This window comes from Ranitomeya imitator, chromosome 2 (assembly GCF_032444005.1).
Source record: "Ranitomeya imitator isolate aRanImi1 chromosome 2, aRanImi1.pri, whole genome shotgun sequence".
NCBI classification, from domain to species: Eukaryota; Metazoa; Chordata; class Amphibia; order Anura; family Dendrobatidae; genus Ranitomeya; species Ranitomeya imitator.
The window spans coordinates 551120278-551139661 of record NC_091283.1 but is presented as its reverse complement, the minus strand read 5'-3'; the positions used below and the strand labels follow the sequence as shown (position 1 = coordinate 551139661).

The 19384-nt window shown below is 40.4% G+C and overlaps 1 protein-coding gene across 1 annotated transcript in view; it reads right to left on the bottom strand.

Moving 5' to 3' along the window:
* RALY (RALY heterogeneous nuclear ribonucleoprotein) overlaps positions 1-15823 on the bottom strand; it is a 378891-nt gene extending 363068 nt beyond the window's left edge. Inside the window, exon 1 of the mRNA XM_069755728.1 lies at positions 15678-15823. The gene's annotated coding sequence lies outside the window, so the exon portion shown is untranslated. The remainder of the gene's footprint in view (positions 1-15677) is intronic.
* Positions 15824-19384: the final 3561 nt, after the last annotated feature.

Here is a 19384-nt window from a genome sequence, read left to right as displayed (position 1 = left end):
ACTACACATTTTAACGCATTACAGTAATATACGTCTTCAAGGGTGAACATGGATGACACCTCCACTTCCTTACACTTGGATATCATCAACAGTCCCATAGCCAATGACTGAAGTAGGGTGAAAAAGGGGGACATTTTTCCAAGTTATACTGGGGTCTCCATAACTCTGTATTATGAATTTTGGTGGAGAGACTTACAGCAATCAACAATTAATCACATTATTGCCTGAAATCTGCCCTGTGTAAATACACCTTTCTGGCAACGCGACCTAGTAGAGAAGTAGATTGGTTGCATAGCAGAGATGCAATTATTTTTTTCACTTGAAAAAGACGCTACCAGCTATGAGCGAGTATACTCGTTGCTCGGCTGATCTCCAAGTATTTGTTAGTGCTTGGAGTGCTGCATGATTTGTGGCTGCTGGACAGCCTGAATACATGTGGGAATTCCCTAACAAACAGACATTTCTCATATATATTCAGCCTGTCTAACAGCCGTAAATCATACAGCTGTGACAGCAAAAACTAAATCTCCGAGCACTAACAAATACTCAGAGACCATACGAGTATACTCGCTCATCACTAGACGCTAGTCCAGTGTTGAATTGTGTGGAAATAAAAACTGTTCAACTCATCTTGGTCTTAAGAGTTTTTTGTTACAGCAATGCAGCCTGATATCATATTATCATCCAAACTGGTCAACTATCCTTGAGGATATCATCCCCGAGCCACGTGGCAGCAGCAGCTGATATCTTCAGGTGGTCCTAGGAGTTGTACCCGCACTCAACCTTGTAAGCACCTTCTTTTTACTTTCCATTGCAGTTAAAATGGTGTCATTCACTGGCTTGGTGCACTTACTCAAAGGGTGAGCTAACTTAGCCACTGCCCTAGTCAACTTCAGTTTTTCGAAAATGCTAAAAAAAAAATCACATTTATTTTACTGATCCCCTACAACTCCCGTTTTGACACAGTCCTGGACCTCCACTGTTTTTTACTGCTGGCTACAGGAATTACATCCTGTTACAGGGACTGTGACCACTGCATCTAACCACTAGCAAAAGAGGTGACCTACTAAAGCCAATCCCCGGCTGCAGTGGTCACATATCTCTGTGATGTGAGACCCTTGCTGTAGACAAAAGTCAAATGTAAAGATCTGCACAGGATGAGGAAGCATTAGAATGGAATCCTTGATGATTAGTAATGTTATTATGTTTGTCTTTTTTTATTTTATTTTGTTAAAACTTGCATTTCTAGCATTTTAAAAAAAATGCCTCCCTAAACTACCTCTTTAATGGAGAAGACCCCTAAATGTCCATGGTTGACCACTAATGATTTCGGGATGCTTTGAATCCAAGAAAAATACAAGGTGTAGATGGATCACTTTTTCCCTTTGTGCCTTTATCGTACATTTTAACACTAAAAATGAGCAGATCAATTTCCGGAGGATCAAGCTTGAGTCGAATTTCCTGAAATTTGCAGTTTCATTCTAATTCGAACATTTTAATTTGTTGCCGGGGGAAAAAAAAACTTACTCGGCACCATTTCTCATACTGCTGAAACATTAGAGAGTGGTCTAACAACATTTTATGTTGCTGTGTCGGCTTTCCTATAAGGCCCTGCAACTATGACATCTTACAGATTATGCTACCTTTTACAGTGGTAGTAATACCTGGGCCGTCACAGATCAATGATTCTCAGTGGAGCACAATTTGTACGGCAGAGTCCTTTTCCATCACCAGAGTCAATGTGTAAGGCCGGGGTCACACTTGCTAGTGTGATGCGAGAAACTCGCATGAGTCTCTCGCATAAATACCCGGCAATACCACCGACACTCGGGACCGGAGTGTGCAGCAGTGACGGGTTTTGATGCGAGAGACTCGCGTGAGTTTCTCGCCTCAGACTCGCAAGTGTGACCCTGGCCTTAGTCTCTGTCTCCTGTAAAGTGTAAGCTCTTATGATCAGAGAGGTTCTTTCTTTTTCTCACTTCTGAAGAGCTCTTATGATCAGCAGGATTCTCTGTGTCACTTCTTTAAAGTGAGTGAAAACTATTCAAATTAATTTGAACTAAGCAGTAATTGTCACTCGATCTGGAAAAAAATAATACTTGCCAACCTGTTTAAAATCATCACTTCCATATGAAACATGATGGATACGTTGTGATATTTGGAGCAAGCTCCACTTGTTAAGACCTGCTATCCTTAGTATCACTCTCATCTATCTTCTAGACCTTTTGGATCGCATATTTAGGCTACTACCATCACGAGAGACTAAGCTATTCAAGTAGTTTTAAATGTCACATTTTATTCCTAACATTAAAAATGCAACTTGACTGCCAACCAACTGCAAATTAGTCTGTGGTCCCTAAAAATGTATGAGAGTACAAAATAAACTTCTTACTTCAGGTGACATCAATCCGACCTGGCAGGAGCCAGAGTATCAAACATTCTGGAAAAATCTTACATGTTTGAAGAAGTGGATATAATTTCTAACTCATTTTCTGAAGTTAGAAACCACTTGCATACTACATTACCTTTATTCTGCTGGAGATTCAGTGCTTATGCTCTGGCGGTCCTTCTAGTTATGTTTTCAAATGGTTGGTATATAACTGCTTCAGCCAATCGGTAGTCACAGTAGTCACATGCGATATTACTGGCATCATGACACTATATTGAGCAGTGATTCCAGGTCAGCAGCTATTATACTTGCTAAAAGACTATGCAACAATGGGAGCCTAGCTTAATTTATAGATAAGGCACTGTTAGTGATATTGACTCTGAATGTAGAAGGAAAGAGTAGGAAAATGCAAGGAAAGAAGGAAAACATAAGGGAATAAAATAAACATAGAATTTAAATTTTTTGAGAAGTTTGATTAGAGTCCGAAAAATATTTGTTATATCCCTGAAAGTCATAGTATTATATATTTATAGAATGACTAAGAATTGCTACCTGCGTTAAAGTGGAATTAGGAAAGATTAAAAAGGTATAAATGAAGAATTTAATAGAATTACATTGGATTTCCTTAGTTCCTTTCTTCTTTATTTCACAGCTTATTTGGCATTTATTCAGGACCAAGGGTTAAGAATATCTGTTATGTTCAGGATCAGCAAACAAACTCAAGGTCAGGGAGACTTCCAACCCAAGTGACCCTGTCATTGACAATACTTCTTTCCATCTCTAAGTATCTAATCACTGTCATATATAATAAGCCAGCTGCCTCTGACACATTGAGTTTCAGCAAGATGGGACTGACAGAACAAAGTAGATCTAGGGAAATCGAGAAGAAATGCAGGGAATGTGATAAGTGACAACCTTTTATGAGGAGACTATAAAAAATTACCGTAAACTGCCAGACCTTTTTGATTTGTTTGGAATTTGTTATCTGCAGACAAAAGGAATAAACAAAAAATTTCTTATACAGTAGGTGACCATGGCCTAGAAAGATGCGCAAAAATGTTGACATTCTCTAAATGGTGTTAGTGCAGCACCCCAGAGTCCTGGTAGTAATGTCGCTCTGCCACTAAGGGGAGTGATGTTATGTCTGATTGCACTAAAGGAGTTCACCTGACCAGGTATGACAAGCACACATTACACTTCACACTCCGGCCACCAGGGGGAGCAAAAGGCACTATGTATTAGGCCACTCCTCACACTCTGGTAAAACTGGGGGTTGGATAGGAAGTTAGACAGAAAGCAGCGTGGGAGAGCTCCAGGGAGGACCTGTCAGGGGTGGGCTCCTGGCAGGTACCTAGCAGAAAGGACAGATCGTTTCGGAGTTGCGCCTGCACTACCTTGCGGCGGCATCCTAAGGAAGGACACGAAGCGAAGTATATTGTGGAGAAGTGAGAAACGAGATCATAGCACAAAGGAGATAGAACCAGTAGGAGTCGTGCCCCGAGATCGGCAACATCCTACTGAGGCGCGTAGCCGGTGGCCGGAACGCCGAGGAAGTAACAGACTTCAAGCATTACTTCAAACAGCGGCAGGACAGTTGATTATAGGTTGGCTGTCTACCTTAAATCACCTAAGCAGACATAGGAGGCAATTGTGGGAGAGGGGCGTCTCTAGGGTGCCAGAATAACTCCAGGCCTACCCGTCATACGGGTCTGTCCTAGCCAGATAAACTGGGGGACGAAGAGAGAGAGAACGAATGAATACGAAAGTCGTGACGCGCTAGTTGGTAGGCACTGATTTCCACCTGCAAAAGGAACTCTGGATGTGCCTTCGGACCGGCCGGTCTCAGTCAGCCCTGTTAGTAGTGCTCTGGATTGCGGATCCTGAAGTCTTCAGTAAAAAGGTAAAGAGACTGCAACCCTGCATCCTCATTAATAACCGCGCCTCACATCATCACCACCTACATTACTGGGAATCCCTGGGGAAGCACTTCACCTGTGGGAAGGTATACCATCTAGCTGCCATAACACCCCCCCAGTGGACCCCAAGCAGCGTCGGTCACCCTGACCGAATACCACAGGTGGCATCACGAACACTTGACAAACTTTCATCAACTTTCATTGGATGCCCCTTAGCAGGGTCACGGACCGGGTCTAGCTACCGTGACAACCCCAGCACCGAGACAGAGAGGACTGGTCCCGAGTACCCCACGGCCCTGCGTCTGGGGGCGCTCCATTAGAATATAGATTTGTTCTCCTACTTCACAAGAGTCAAAAAAACTCAGAGGTTATAGTTATCCATAAAGACAAGATCTCCCCACTCATCTGCTGAGGAGTGGGGAGATCCAGATCCAGTCAACTATACATGCCTTGTCCTGATGAGGAAAGTAAAGTTAATTCAGTGGGACAGCCTGATCTGATTTCTGGGATAGTGTTAAGAAAATGTTTATAATAAGTGTCCACCCTAATTTCAGAATTCTGTACTGATTTTTTTTTTCAAAATAGTTTTTTCAGATTCATTTTTAAACATAATGACATCCAAATCCTTGTATAGATTAGCTTATATAATTCTTCCTTCTGATGCCATCATTAAAGAGACATTAGACTCAATAATAAAACAATATGCAATCCTATTTATCACATGGTCTAAGATATTGAGATGTCAATACCCTGCACTTGCCTGAAAAGACTAATTAGGATAAAGCCAATCAAAGCATAAAACCACATGTGGCCTAAACGTGTTGTCCACTACATAGCTATTTGATCACCCATCCTTTGAATTGGTCATCAATATCAGTTTGGTAGGGGTCCAACACCCAGCACCCATACTGGTCAGATGTTACCAAACCAATTCCTACCAGGCTCAAACAGTATATGGAGCCAGAACAGTACTGTCATGTCGGACGCTATTCACACTATGGCGTCCGACAGACAGCGGTAATTCCACATTTGTCCACTATACGCTCAGTCGTGCCGGCTAGATTTTATCCAGGTTATCCGGGGTAAATCTAGCTGGTAATCTGGTTGGAGGCTGGGTCACGCCCGTGGCATTTAAATAGTCATTCTGGACTTTGGGCGTCGCTGATTATAGCTTGTGTCTTGTGCCTGGTGATCTCGGTATGGAGTGGTGGTCTAGGAGAACAAATATCGTATCTGGTGGTGTATTATCCTTTGTCATATTTCTCCTTCCTATATTTGTGTTTGTTTTGCCCTGTGCACATTTTAATGTTTTCCTGTGTGTCTGCGGCGTGGTGCGTTTTTTAGTTTTCCCTGTCTGTGCTTTCTGTGGAGGTTGGTGTGTGGTCTTATCACTGGGTGGCGGGTGGAGGTTTCAGCATAGGGCTGAAACAGGAGTCAGGGTCAGGCCTGGCGGCCCAGACAAGCACACCATCAGTGTAAATTCTGGGAGAGGGACAGACAGGGTTTTCCCTAGTCTGAGGGATATCGCAGGGGCCCGGGCAATCAGCTGTAGTCTACCCAGTACCTCCGTGACAAGTACATTGTGTAGTGCCATCCCCAAGTACTGCAGTTGTATTTATTTTTTCTCACATAGGAGCTGAGCTGCGGTACTCAGCAGCAGCCACTACACAGTGTATGGAGCTGCACTTTACCAGCTCAGTACAAAGTTTAATATTGATGACCTCTTCTAAGAACAGAAGAAACTCTGTATATTTTATTTAGTCATAATTTTGCTATAGATTCACTACAGACTAGAAATAACCAGATCTGACAAGATTCAAATTCACCAGTTTTTTCTTGTTTTTCCTGAGAAATTTGATTTGCAAAAAAGTTATCCTCTGTGAATTTAATATCCCTTATTGTGCTCTGGGGGCTCTGTAAAAATAAGAACATTTTTATGATCAGCTTATTGCTCACCTGTCCAGCCCCCCTGCTCCTCACTGTCACCTGTCTGGTCATCATTACATGTTCTGATTGCCAACACTCATGCTGAAATCCCTTGGCTTCTCACGCTGGGCTGGGACTTCTGGCTCCGATGGTGCCTGCCTATGTTCTGCGCAAGCATATGCAAGTTATGGCTAATGCCGCAAAGTCATGCATGAACTTTTACGGAGATACTTCATGGGCCTTCATCAAAGTGAAAAGTATTGGCCCAGTTTAAAAGGCCTTGAGATTTCAGCGTGAATGGAGACAATCTGATGAGGGCCGGACTGGTGATGTGGAGGTGTGAGCCTAAGGATTTATTTTATGGCTAGAGGCCACAATTTTCCAGAATCCACAGGGAAAAAATCTACATTTTGTGGAATGCAGATATTGGAAAAGTTAGTAAAATTTAATTCTACTTAAATTTTTGGGCTAATCTTTGCTACATATTTTACCCCATTTACTGAGCAAGGTCAAAGTTCAGCTGTGTTTGGTTGCAATGAGCACAGTTCTCAATATTAGTTTCTGCCATGCCATTGAGTAATAGGAAGGAAGGAATCCGTCACAACCATCCAATGTTAAACTCCAGTTTATTCACAAGCCATTAAAAACAAGGATCTGAGGAAACCACATAAAACTTGACACGTTTCTGGCGCAACCAACACATGAGCCCTTAGTCATAGGACTAAGAAGTGGACCTTCCCCGTGTATCTCCATCCTTGACACCGATTACCTCACAGCATGGTTTGCTCCATCCATTTTCCCTTTTCTCTTTACTTTTGTTGCTGAATAATAGTACAACTTGTGCAGTACTCCTCGACACGACATATGTACATAGCCCCCCACCTCTGTTCAAAATGGAAAGTTTATGAATGCTAGAAAATCTGGTGTGAGGATAATAAAAATGGTGGTAGGAAAAACAATATTTGACACCTGCAAGAATCCACATACTCAGAATACTAAAGTAGGCCAAATTTACTGACTATGGTATTATTATCTGACAGTCTAATGTATATGGAGCTTCCTGAGGCCACGTGCTGAAGTTGAGGATTTGGTGCATTTTTTTTCCATTATACTTTTCCTCTAAATGTTCAACTCATGATTTTAGCTTATAAACACTGAGGTGAAAAAGTCAACGAAGACTCAACGTGTGACCGTGGCATAACTCTCCATCTACAGCTGTTGGGGAAGAAAAGGATGCAGGAGTCTTTTAGCAGAAACATATAATGTCACTGACGATCCCAGTATTCCCATGTATGGAAGAGTGCAGAGAAATAGCTGTTCACTGGCATCTACCTTATGTTTATTGGGACCTTTAATTTATACCACTGATGTTATGGGATTGTGAATTTGTAATTTTCCTTATGTGTATGTAGGCCTTTTTTTGTTTGATCTAGTTTTCAATACCTTATAGACATGGTGAAAAAGAAAGCTGATGTTGCAATTTTTACTCTGGTCTTGTTGTGAGAGAGGGACTTGGGCTCAAATTTTGCATATGGGCCCAGAGACTTCAAGTTAAGTCTCTAGTTTACCTTTTACTTCTTAAACAGGTCAGTTGGTGTATTAGTAAAATGGCCATACTGTTTATGAGACTGTATGCCTCAGCTAAAAATTGTAACCCCTTCGGGAACCCTAACTGAGGTGAAAAACATTTTGTCTACAATTAAGCCTATGTTGCCCTACAATTAACAGGCAGAAATAACGGCAGTAAGAGATTATAGCTTACAGTGATGATTCCCTTGAAATGTATTGATGTACTTTATAGACCACAGATTATCAAAATAATTAAGTTTCCAAGAAACCAACAGTTGTGACAAAATCCATCCGTCAGAAATGAGCACAACAGAAAGCCCAGTACACTAGAGTATGTTAACATATAGGCCCCAAGTCAGCAAGTAAATAGGTCCTTATAGTTAGGATAGTGTCATTGTAAGCAACTCAGTGCATAAACTTCATCAAGCAGCTGGGTAACTAATAGAGGGGGACAGCCAATGAGGACAATTAATGAATGGGGGACTCTATTCCAGATTTTGCCCTAGCACCTAGTGTTTATTGAACTATATATTGAAAAATCACTTTTCTGATCTTGCCAAACATACCGTATTTTGCAAATATCATAAATTGTGAGCCTACATAGAAGTAGAGTTAAAGAGTATCTGGATTTTTTTTAGTAATTAATAGAATATGTGAAAATAAGAAACTCTGTAATATATCTAATTAGAAAATATGTTTTCTGTCTCTTCTAGAATTGATCATTACATCTCAATATTCTCAATTGATTGGTAAAACCTCTCTTTAGTGGATTCAGTTTTTCCCATTAATGAGATGGGTGACAGTTAGTGCTCATAGAGTACAATGGAGGACTGTAACTGTAATTTAAGGAGAACTTGCAGCAGAATGTCTGTGTCTGCCTCCAGCTCCTACTTCCTCAATAGAATTTTAAAAGCATATTCATATTCATTCATATTGTATTCATTGAAAACAGATTTTACAGATATTACCTATGAATTAAAAGTTAAAGATCAATTCAAGAAGAGAGCTAAGCAGATTTTTCTGATAAGATATTTTACAAAGTTGCTTATTTTCATATGTACTATTGATGTATGAAAAAATAATTAAAATGATGGCTACTATTTATGCTATGCATCGATCAATCGCCACTTCATTATGGTGTACTATAACCAAGTCTGGTAAATAAGACATTTTGAGTTTGACTTTAATTTAGCAGAAATCCAATGCTAATATACTACGGCATACCATTTTAATGTGCATATGTGCTTCCACTTCAAAAGAAACTATCATAAAATAACTCTGAGCAGCAATTCTGTCCATTATTTACATGTCATAGACATCTGTTGTAGGCAGTAGAGTGCCATTAAGTTTATGCCTCAGCACATTGCAGTACGATGTCCCCTTTGGGTATTTGATATTCTTTTCAAGGCATTCATTAACTACTAATTATAGGAAACCTACCAATAAGTTTGCTTCAATGGAATTAAAAAGAATTTATAACTCTACAGTCATGGCCAAAATTTTTGAGAATGACACCAAAATTATATTTTCACATTATCTGCTGCCCTCTGGTTTTTATTAGTGTTTGTCTGATGTTTATATCACATACAGAAATATAATTGCAATCATATTATGAGTACCAATAGGTTATATTGACAGTTAGAATGAGTTAATGCAGCAAGTCAATATTTGCAGTGTTGACCCTTCTTCTTCAAGACCTCTGCAATTCTACCTGGCATGCTCTCAATCAACTTCTGGACCAAATCCTGACTGATAGCAGTCTATTCTTGCATAATCAATGCTTGCATTTTGCCAGAATTTGTTGGTTTTTGTTTGTCCACCCGTCTCTTGATGATTGACCACAAGTTCTCAATGGGATTAAGATCTGGGGAGTTTCCAGGCCATGGACCCAAAATCTCTATGTTTTGTTCCATGAGCCATTTAGTTATCACCTTTGCTTTATGGCAAGGTGCTCCATCATGCTGGAAAAGGCATTGTTGGGCGCCAAACTGCTCTTGGACGGTTGGGAGAAGTTGCTCTTGGAGGACATTCTGGAACCATTCTTTATTCATGGCTGTGTTTTTAGGCAAGACTGTGAGTGAGCCGATTCCCTTGCCTGAAAAGCAACCCCACGCATGAATGGTTTCAGGATGCTTTACCGTTGGCATGAGACAAAACTGGTGGTATCGCTCACCTCTTCTTCTCTGAATAAGCTGTTTTCCAGATGTCCCAAACAATCGAAAAGGGGATTCATCAGAGAAAATGACTTTGCCCCAGTCCTCAGCAGTCCACTCCCTGCACCTTTTGCAGAATATCAGTCGGTCCCTGATGTTTTTTCTGAAGAGAAGTGGCTTCTTTGCTGCTCTCCTTGAAACCAGGCCTTGCTCAAAGAGTCTTTGCCTCACAGTGCGTGCAGAAGCACTCACACCAGCCTGCTGCCATTCCTGAGCAAGCTCGGCACTGCTGGTAGTCCAATCCCGCAGCTGAAACAGTTTTAAGATATGGTCCTGGCGCTTGCTGGTCTTTCTTTGGCACCCTGGAGCCTTTTTGACAACAATGGAAGCTCTCTCCTTGAAGTTCTTGATGATGTGATAGATTGTTGACTGAGGTGCAATCTTTGTAGCTGCGATACTCTTCCCTGTTAGGCCATTTTTGTGCAGTGCAATGATGGCTGCACGTGTTTCTTTAGAGATAACCATGGTTAACTGAAGAGAAACAATGATACCAAGCACCAGCCTCCTTTTAAAGTGTCCAGTGATGTCATTCTTACTTAATCATGACTGATTGATCGCCAGCCCTGTCCTCATCAACACTTACACCTGTGTTAATGGATCAATCACTAAAACGATGTTAGCTGCTCCTTTTAAGGCAGGACTGCAATGATGTTGAAATGTGTTTTGGGGTTAAAGTTCATTTTCTGGGCAAATATTGACTTTGCAAGTACAGTAATGGCTGTTAAGCTGATCACTCTGACATTCAGGAGTATATGTAAATTGCCATTAGAAAAAATGAAGCAGTAGACTTTGGAAAAATTAATATTTGTCTCTGTCTCAAAATTTTTGTCCATGACTTGTATACCTCATCTTCAAGACCTACAGTAGTAGAAAGGCTAGGGCGCTGGTAGTAGTCCTAGTTGAAGAACTTAAAGAAGTTGTCCACTACTGGCCAACTTCTCATACCTCACACTTGGCCCTGATAAAATAAAAAAGTTTATACTCACCTCCCGTGCTGGCATCATTCCCACGGTGTCAACACTTGCTCTCCCCGTGGCTCTTGTTCTGTTGTCGTGACATGTGACTACTGAGCCCAATCATCACCAGCGTCACTGTCCCTGCCTCCTTTCGAATTGAATATGAAGAGAAAGTCAGGGATCAACTGCAGCCCAGAATTCCTCTTCATGTTTGATTTGTCTGAAGGCGGGGACAGTTAAGCCGATGCTGATTGTGCGCCGAGGTCACATGTCACAACCACCGCACAAGAGCCCTGGAACCACGAGTGCTGACACTGCTGGAACGGTGCCAGCACAAGAGGTGAGTAAAAGCATTTTATGAGGGCCAAACAATTTGATCAATAGTGGACAATGCTTTTTATTATGAACTAATTGCTTATAGCAACAAACTAGATTCAACCTTTTATTTTTCAATTAATCTTTTTGAAATGAAAGCGGCAACCTACGATGTATGCCCCAATGCAAAATCTGAATCATGGTCACTACCTAACATGTGCCATTTATAATAATATTTTCTAACGTAACAAAAGATGTTTTAAACTCTCACAAGCACCTGAAGCTGATGGTGACGGCTATGAACGTGCCCTGGATAGCTCCTCCACTTTTCATTTCCACCAGTTTTTAGCAATCTTTGCAATGTGTTTTCCTTGGAAGAGCTGTTTGAACATAGCATATAACAGAGCTCCAAATGGTGGTCCAATTACTTGAACTTTCATACCTCTATATATTTTACTACATTCTCATCCATAAAATGTGTTATTTATTATATATGCATGACAGGATGACAATTTGGTCAAGGGGAAATACAATATATAAATGGTTGCATAGCTATAAAAAAGAAAAAACCCTATTAAGTCCAATTGATTTCCTCATCCAATAGTTATATAGAATGCCTTTAATAAATATCTATCATTCTAGACACTTAGGGCCTGAATAATCAAGATGAGCATTGTTCACACCGGTCTTGATGAAAAGGCATGCTGGAGTCCAAAGCTCCTGAGTCATGAAGTGGTATGCCTTTTCATGAATCGGGAGTGCCTGGAGAGTGGTGTACACCTCTGTGTGAGCCTCACGACAAAACCTACTCGAACCACTGCTGGAATAAGATTTGCGGTGTAGCAAACACCTCTGCTCGTCATGAATTTGATGAGTGTCGGTTGCCCCTACCCCATTTCGATAGAGCTTGGAGAAACTGAAGACTCCAGAAGTCAGAATGTTTAATTCCAGTGCAGAGTTGAGCCTAAATTTTGTGAATTTTCAAATGGTTTTACTCAAGAATTCCGGCTCGAAAGCTTTGAAGAAGTGGGTCCATGAGTGCAACAAATGTGACCAGATGGGAAAGGTGAGTGCTTAAAACTGCACCACTGTGTTTAGCTCAAAAGTTTAGCTAAATGAATGTCTCCAAGCTCAACTCAATAGCTGGTGTAGAGTTAGTCGAAAGTGTCAAAACATGCACTAGATTTATCATCAAATATAAGCCATTGTGATAAATTTGGAGATACAGGTCCATCAAGTCCACTCTATATTCCTATAAAAACCATATGAGTTAGTTGTAAATTGCCTCATATTATGAAGGGAAATTCTTTCTTGGCTTCCAAATATGGCAAACAGAGCAAATCCCTAGATCAATAAACCATCTCTACACATCTAATGCCTATACGTTTTGATAATAAATCTTATAAGAAAGGCATTCAGTAGCCTCTTGAACACCTTCAGCAAATCAATGCTCACAACTTTATGACCTTGAGGCTATAAGGTTGTCATGTTTTGGCAGGTGGGCTCACACAATTTGATCCAAATGCATGCTAAGAACCTGAAATTTTTAATTAAAGTACATAAAGTGGTCATTTCAGATAATAAAATGTTACATGTGTGCGCATAACTTCGTGTTTATAGGGTGCTATTCCATGTTTGTATTTGGTTGCTCTTGCATTACCGTCACAGCAGATTTCTACCTGCACACTAATAAAGTGCACAGTAAAGGAGGTGCCAGCAAACTTAGTCTTTTGCAGCTTTTACAGAAAATAATTCCTGTCTGTTTTGATGGTAAAACCCAACCATGGATATAAATCCAGGACACTACATAGTTTATATATTCACTTCTTTATATGTGTCTAAAATAGATCCACTACTTTGGATTGCCCCCATGTTTGGGCATAATGTATAAGTACATTTTAGTTTTTTTTTCCATTTTCTCTATGAAATGATTTTAGGCTTTCCTGTCCATTCTAACAGGGTGAGCCTGGACCCTGCTATATTTCACAAATTTCACGATGTTTTGAACACATAGGCTCCATACAAAGTGAGCTATACATGTAACGATCTACTTTATGCTTTATTACCACAGGAATTTGGTGTAATTACAGCCCCTTAAACACAATAGGAATAGGTTTTAATATAATGGGAACAGTTCCTAGAACAATAATCACTGGTGCCCACATTATGTGATTAATTACTCAATACCCTGCTGATATTTCCAACTCATAAAGTTCCTAACTAAATAATTATGATCATGAGTTTCTGGGAAATAGGTAAAACACAGGGGATGGTGATCATGATAGCTTATCACATGCTAAAGCGACTGTCCTTAAGACGCATCAATCTTCTACCCCCACTGGAGACAGCCATTTTGTTGGCAGGGTCAATGCTTATGAAGTTGCTCATATGAGTAGTCAAACAGAGCCTTGATCTGGTTTCTGTTTCCAACCATCAGATGTTATTACATTAATGGGATTTAATCAGTGCTTTGAGTTTGGCAACATCCTGTTCGATAACTCATAAGGTCCAAGGAATACAAGCATACCTTGTGCATGAAACTATAGCAAACAGTTACCAAATGACACCAACAGATACTGTATCTTGAGCATTCAGATGCAAGTTTTGGGATTAAGGTGTATGCTTCAGATGCTCAGGTCATTAAGGCTAGTGATGCCCCCATTAATAGTGACAACTGAAGCACCAATGTGCTAACGCACAAGTCACTTACCCCTAAACCTGGTTCGTTATTCAATTATAGGCCACATTCACACTTTCAGTATCTTACATCAGTATTTGTAAGCCAAAACCAGGTGAGGAACAATCTGAGGAAAAGTATAACAGAAACATCTGCACCACTTCTGGATTTATCATCCACTCCTGGTTTTGGCTTACAAATACTGAGGTAAAAAACAATCACCAAATACTGGTGGTCTAAGTGATATTTCCACATTTCTTGCTAAAGATATCATTTTAAATGTTTTCAGTGGAATTGTGCTGGCTCGTAAAAAGTTGAGTTTACTGCAGATGAATGAAATAAGCTTAACATGCACCCTTATGTATTGTTCCATGGGAATTACAGGTACGCAACGCCAAGGTGAACTTTCCGATGCCTCCTGTTTATTTCTGCCGTTTTTTCCTGTTCTCCTTTATCACGCCCACATACTTAATTGGTGCTCAGACGGAGAGAAAAGAACAACATAAATCCAATTACCTGATAATAGGATGGACCTAGCGAGATCTGACAACTAGAGACCCCGATACTGAGGCGACATTACGTACCACACTTCACATGCTTGTAGCAAAAGTCAAATTGAAATATTTAGATCTCAGCCATCTTTTAATTGAAGTACATTGGACCTTGCTTTACAACGCTATGTTTAAAATCAGGTGAGAGTGATATAAATGTATAGATGCGTTTATCCTATTACCAGCAAGACAGGGCATTATAGTGATAATTCAAGGAGGGGCATTTCTACAGTACAAAACTCCTATATAATGACTGAATTAAATACAGGGAGAATTCTCCTTGGTATTTCCTCTATCCCAATAGGTAATAATATTGGTTTGGCATATTTCTGGATTATATCCCTCAAAGTGTGAACATCTATCCACAGAAAAACAGCAACGTCAAAGCTTAGACTGCACTCGAGCATACAAAAAAAAAATCACAAAAACCTCTGAAATCTCAAATATATGCAAAAATCCATACAAAAGCGCTATCTGTTTAATGTATCATTTATTGCAATTCTCACCAACGGTTTAACAATACAATTATTATCAACATTCGTTCTATAATTTGTCGGACTTAACACTCAGCGTCTGAGAAAAGACTCTAAATTGAGTGCTGATCATTGCAAAGAAGGCCTGCATATATCACCAGAGGGGTCCATTCAACATTGTCAATGTTCTGGTGATAATAGATATAAATTATGTTAAAATCACTGGGCGTCACAAAGAAAAAAAAAAATCTATCACATTGGTAAGTCACATGTATTCACACAAATACATTCACTTATAATTGTTCAGAGGAAAAAAAAAAATAAAACAATTATAATTCCATTTTTTTTTTCAAGCAAGATCAAAAATCTGAAAGAAAAAAAAAGAAAAGAAGAATAAAGCAAAGAAAAGAAAACAGTAAAGAAAAAAAAAATCAAACAGAGACGATGTTAACAGTATTCATATATTCTAAAAATATAAGAAAATAAGAAATGAACCCATAATTATGTGGGAAATAAAAGGAAAAATCCTTTTTTTTTTTCTAGCGGGAGCAAACCAAAAATTCAGAGCCTAAAAGTTGTGACATTCATCAGAATACAGTACACAGCAAAACTGGTTGATTTTTTTGGCCAATTTTTCAGAGACAAAAAAAAGAAAAAGAAAAGAAGGTAAAAAAGGGGAAAAAAGTACTCACCAAGCAAGAAAATGTCAGAGGTAAAAAGGTCACAAGAAGAAAGGAGTTAATAGAAGGAAGGTAGGAGGAGAGCGAGGAGTAAGTGTGGAAAATGGCAGATGCTCAGATACAATGTATCAGCTGCTGTACCAGGCTGGATACAAAGTAACAGCATCAAGGGACTACAGGCTGCATACTACCCATTGGATCAAACCATTGCACTGACGTGGGGGGGTCATGGCATCCGGGGCACTTCAAGCCACTGGTAATCAAGGCTGCTAATGCTTGATTTTATGTCGATACGCTACAAGGATTTTATGCAAATATTCTCATTGCTATATTTATTAATGATGAGTGTCTATTGATACAATGGTTCCCCTTTTCATCTCTCACACCCCTGCTCCTTGCTCTTGTCATGGTCAAGTCCAGTTGATGCCTTATTAAATAGCTGGAGCTGTATAATGTGGAGCTTCAGATGAGAAAGGAGGGGGGAGAGGTGGATCTGCTTGTGTGAGCTGTCTGTGCATGATTAATCAAGTCCAAATCACACTATTTGTATGCCTGTTAGACTTGGGCTCACTTGTGTGTCTGTGGGCATGTGTGCGCCTGTGTGCGTAATGCAGGGATACAAATGAATGCATACATTCACACCGAAGAATAATCGCTAAGTGCTCGCTACAGCCGGGACTCATGTATCAATGGAGGTGTTTGTAAGACACGTTTTCCATCATGATCTTGGAGAAAGTGGCAGTGGCTGCGGCATACGTGAATGGTGGAGTAATATTCATGCACTGGGCACAATTCAGACAGAAGTAAGAAACCTGTATGATCAACTTTTACATGTTTTCTTTTTAGTTTGCCTTTAGTTTCCGTGTTATGTTCTATACAGGTTGGTAAATTTTTTCCAAAAGTCAAACTTAGAGCAATTATAATAAATAATATAAACCAATTGTTTTTTCCATAACAGTTACATGGGCTTGTAAATATGACTGTACATATAATATATATTATATTATTATGGCCCCAAATCGTTAGAGAAGCACTCCTCCCATCAACATTTTTAGCCTCTTAATATATTGCAGTCACCATATTATAAAGCACTGTGACCTTACAACTGCTCATTTTCCCTTTTCTACCCAGTTAATTCTCCCCCTTTCCATTAGGTCTATGACATCACATGTAGTGATGAGCAAGTGTACTCGTTGCTCAGGTGATCTCCGAATATTTGTTAGTGTTCGGAAACTAAGTTTTCATCACCACAGCTGAATGATTTACAGCTACTAGACAGCTTGATTACATCTGGCAATTCCCTAGCAACCAGGCAACCCCAACATGTACTCAGGCTGGCTATTAGCTGTAAATCATTCAGCTGAGGCAATGAAAACTTAATCTCCGAACACTAACAAATACTCGGAGATCACCTGAGCAACGAGTACACTTGTTCATCACTAATCACATTATTACAAATTGACGAGCTGAATCCTTCTAAACTCTATGTAGAAACAGGAGGTCAATTTTCCCCGTTTGAGGCATGAATCAATGCAAAAGTCCCTGGCAAGAAGAGAAGCGCAGCAGCAAAGTCAGGAGTTAAAGAGGGGAATGATAAATGCAAGGACAAGAAACCTCCGATTTCTACATAGAAAAGAGAAGAATTAGCTGTGTAGAAAGGCAAAATGAGCAATTGTAAGTACACAGTGCTATATAATATGAAAACTGCAATATATTAAGAGGATAGAAACTTTGAGAGTACTTCTATAAATAACTTTTATATGTGTAATTCTATTTCTAATAAAAAATTTTTTTTTTTAGCTAAGACATCCTTTTTCTTGTTTTGTATTAAATTCTTCTTTTGGAGTGGTTAAGTTATCATTGTGCTTTTCATTCTGATTCAATTACCAAATTTATAAGCTAAATATGTACCCATTGGATTTATTCTTCCTAATGAAGGAGCGTAATGGGATAGGAGGTGTCTGACTGATTATGAGATGTGCACATCAGTAAATGAATCAGGAACATCTTACAAGTGGTGGGCGTCTCCATATGCTCTTCCGAATTCTTGCTTCAATCAAGAATTGGAGCAAGATTTCTTGAGCAAGGGTCGCCACACCTGACGATGAGTTAGATGGGCGGGCGTTACTACGTTCCCGGAGCACAAATATTGTGGAGCTGGCTAGAACTGGAGTAAAATATTCAAAAGTCACAATTTTAACCCAACTTCATGTTTTTTTCTGTGGTAAATACTTTGATGTATCGGTCTCTATCTCCTTGTTTGGTGGTGGTTTTGTGTGTATTTCATCAGATGCCATATAAAAAGTATGGTCCATCACATGACATGAATGGAATTTTTTTTACCCTCCAAAAAATTTACAGAGACTGAAAAGTTATCTACCTGTATATGGAGAAGAGTAAAGACCTTTCTATGGTTAACCCTTTACTCCATTACTCCGAACACTGCTAGCAAGGAGGACTGGTTCTTGGGCAGAAACTCATACAGAGCAATAAATAAAAGTCACAAAGACCACAGAGAACTTCACAATTGAAATTTGCGCATCCATAGAGAGACCATATGAAAAAAAAACTGATTTATATAGTAGTTTGTATAAGGTCTAGAACAGTCTTCCATCCAGCATTATACGTCTACTATTGCTATCTAATCTTTATAAGAAATGCTGATTTGACTAAAAAGCAGTACATCAACCTCACCCAGTTACTGCTTGGCAAAATATAGACTGCCTACATAAGTCTACAGGATTAAAGATAATTAATTAATTCAATGCCAATCGAATTAGAGTTGAATTTTATGAAATTCACAAGTCCCAGTGAATTCAAACAATTTGCGATTCGATTAGCACAAATCGCCCAAAAAATGCCTGTTACCTTTTTATAAATTGCAGAAAACTGAATCAGACATATTATATTATAACACACTAGCTATTGAACGCGTTCTACGCCCGGGTGGCGAGCATTTATATTGGTATATGGTCTCCATCCTGTCATGTGCTGCTCCATCCTGCGTCTCCATCCTGTCATGTGCTGCTCCATCCTGTGTCCCCATCCTGTCATGTGCTGCTCCATCCTGCGCCCCCTTCCTGTCATGTGCTGCTCCATCCTGCGTCCCCATCCTGTCATGCGCTGCTCCACCCTGCGCCCCCATCCTGTCATGTGCTGCTCCATCCTGCGTCCCCATCCTGTCATGTGCTGCTCCATCCTGCGCCCCCATCCTGTCATGTGCTGCTCCATCCTGTGCCCCCATCCTGTCATGTGCTGCTCCATCCTGCGTCCCCATCCTGTCATGAGCTGCTCCATCCTGCGCCCCATCCTGTCATGTACTGCACCCATCCTGCGCCCCCATTCTGTCATGTGCTGCTCCCATCCTGCGCCCCCATTCTGTCATGTGCTGCTCCATCCTGCGCCCCCATTCTTTCATGTGCTGCTCCCATCCTGTGCCCCCATTCTGACATGCGCTGCTCCCATCCTGCGCCCCAATTCTGACGTGTGCTGCTCCCATCCTGCGCCCCCATTCTGACATGTGCTGCACCCATCCTGCGCCTCCATTCTGACATGTGCTGCACCCATCCTACACCCCATCCTGTCATGTGCTGCTCCCATCCTGCGCCCCCATTCTGTCATGTGCTGCCCTATTCTGTCGTGTGCTGCTCCCATCCTGTGCCCCCGTTCTGTCATGTGCTCCCATCCTGCGCCACCGTTCTGTAATTTGCTGCTCCCAT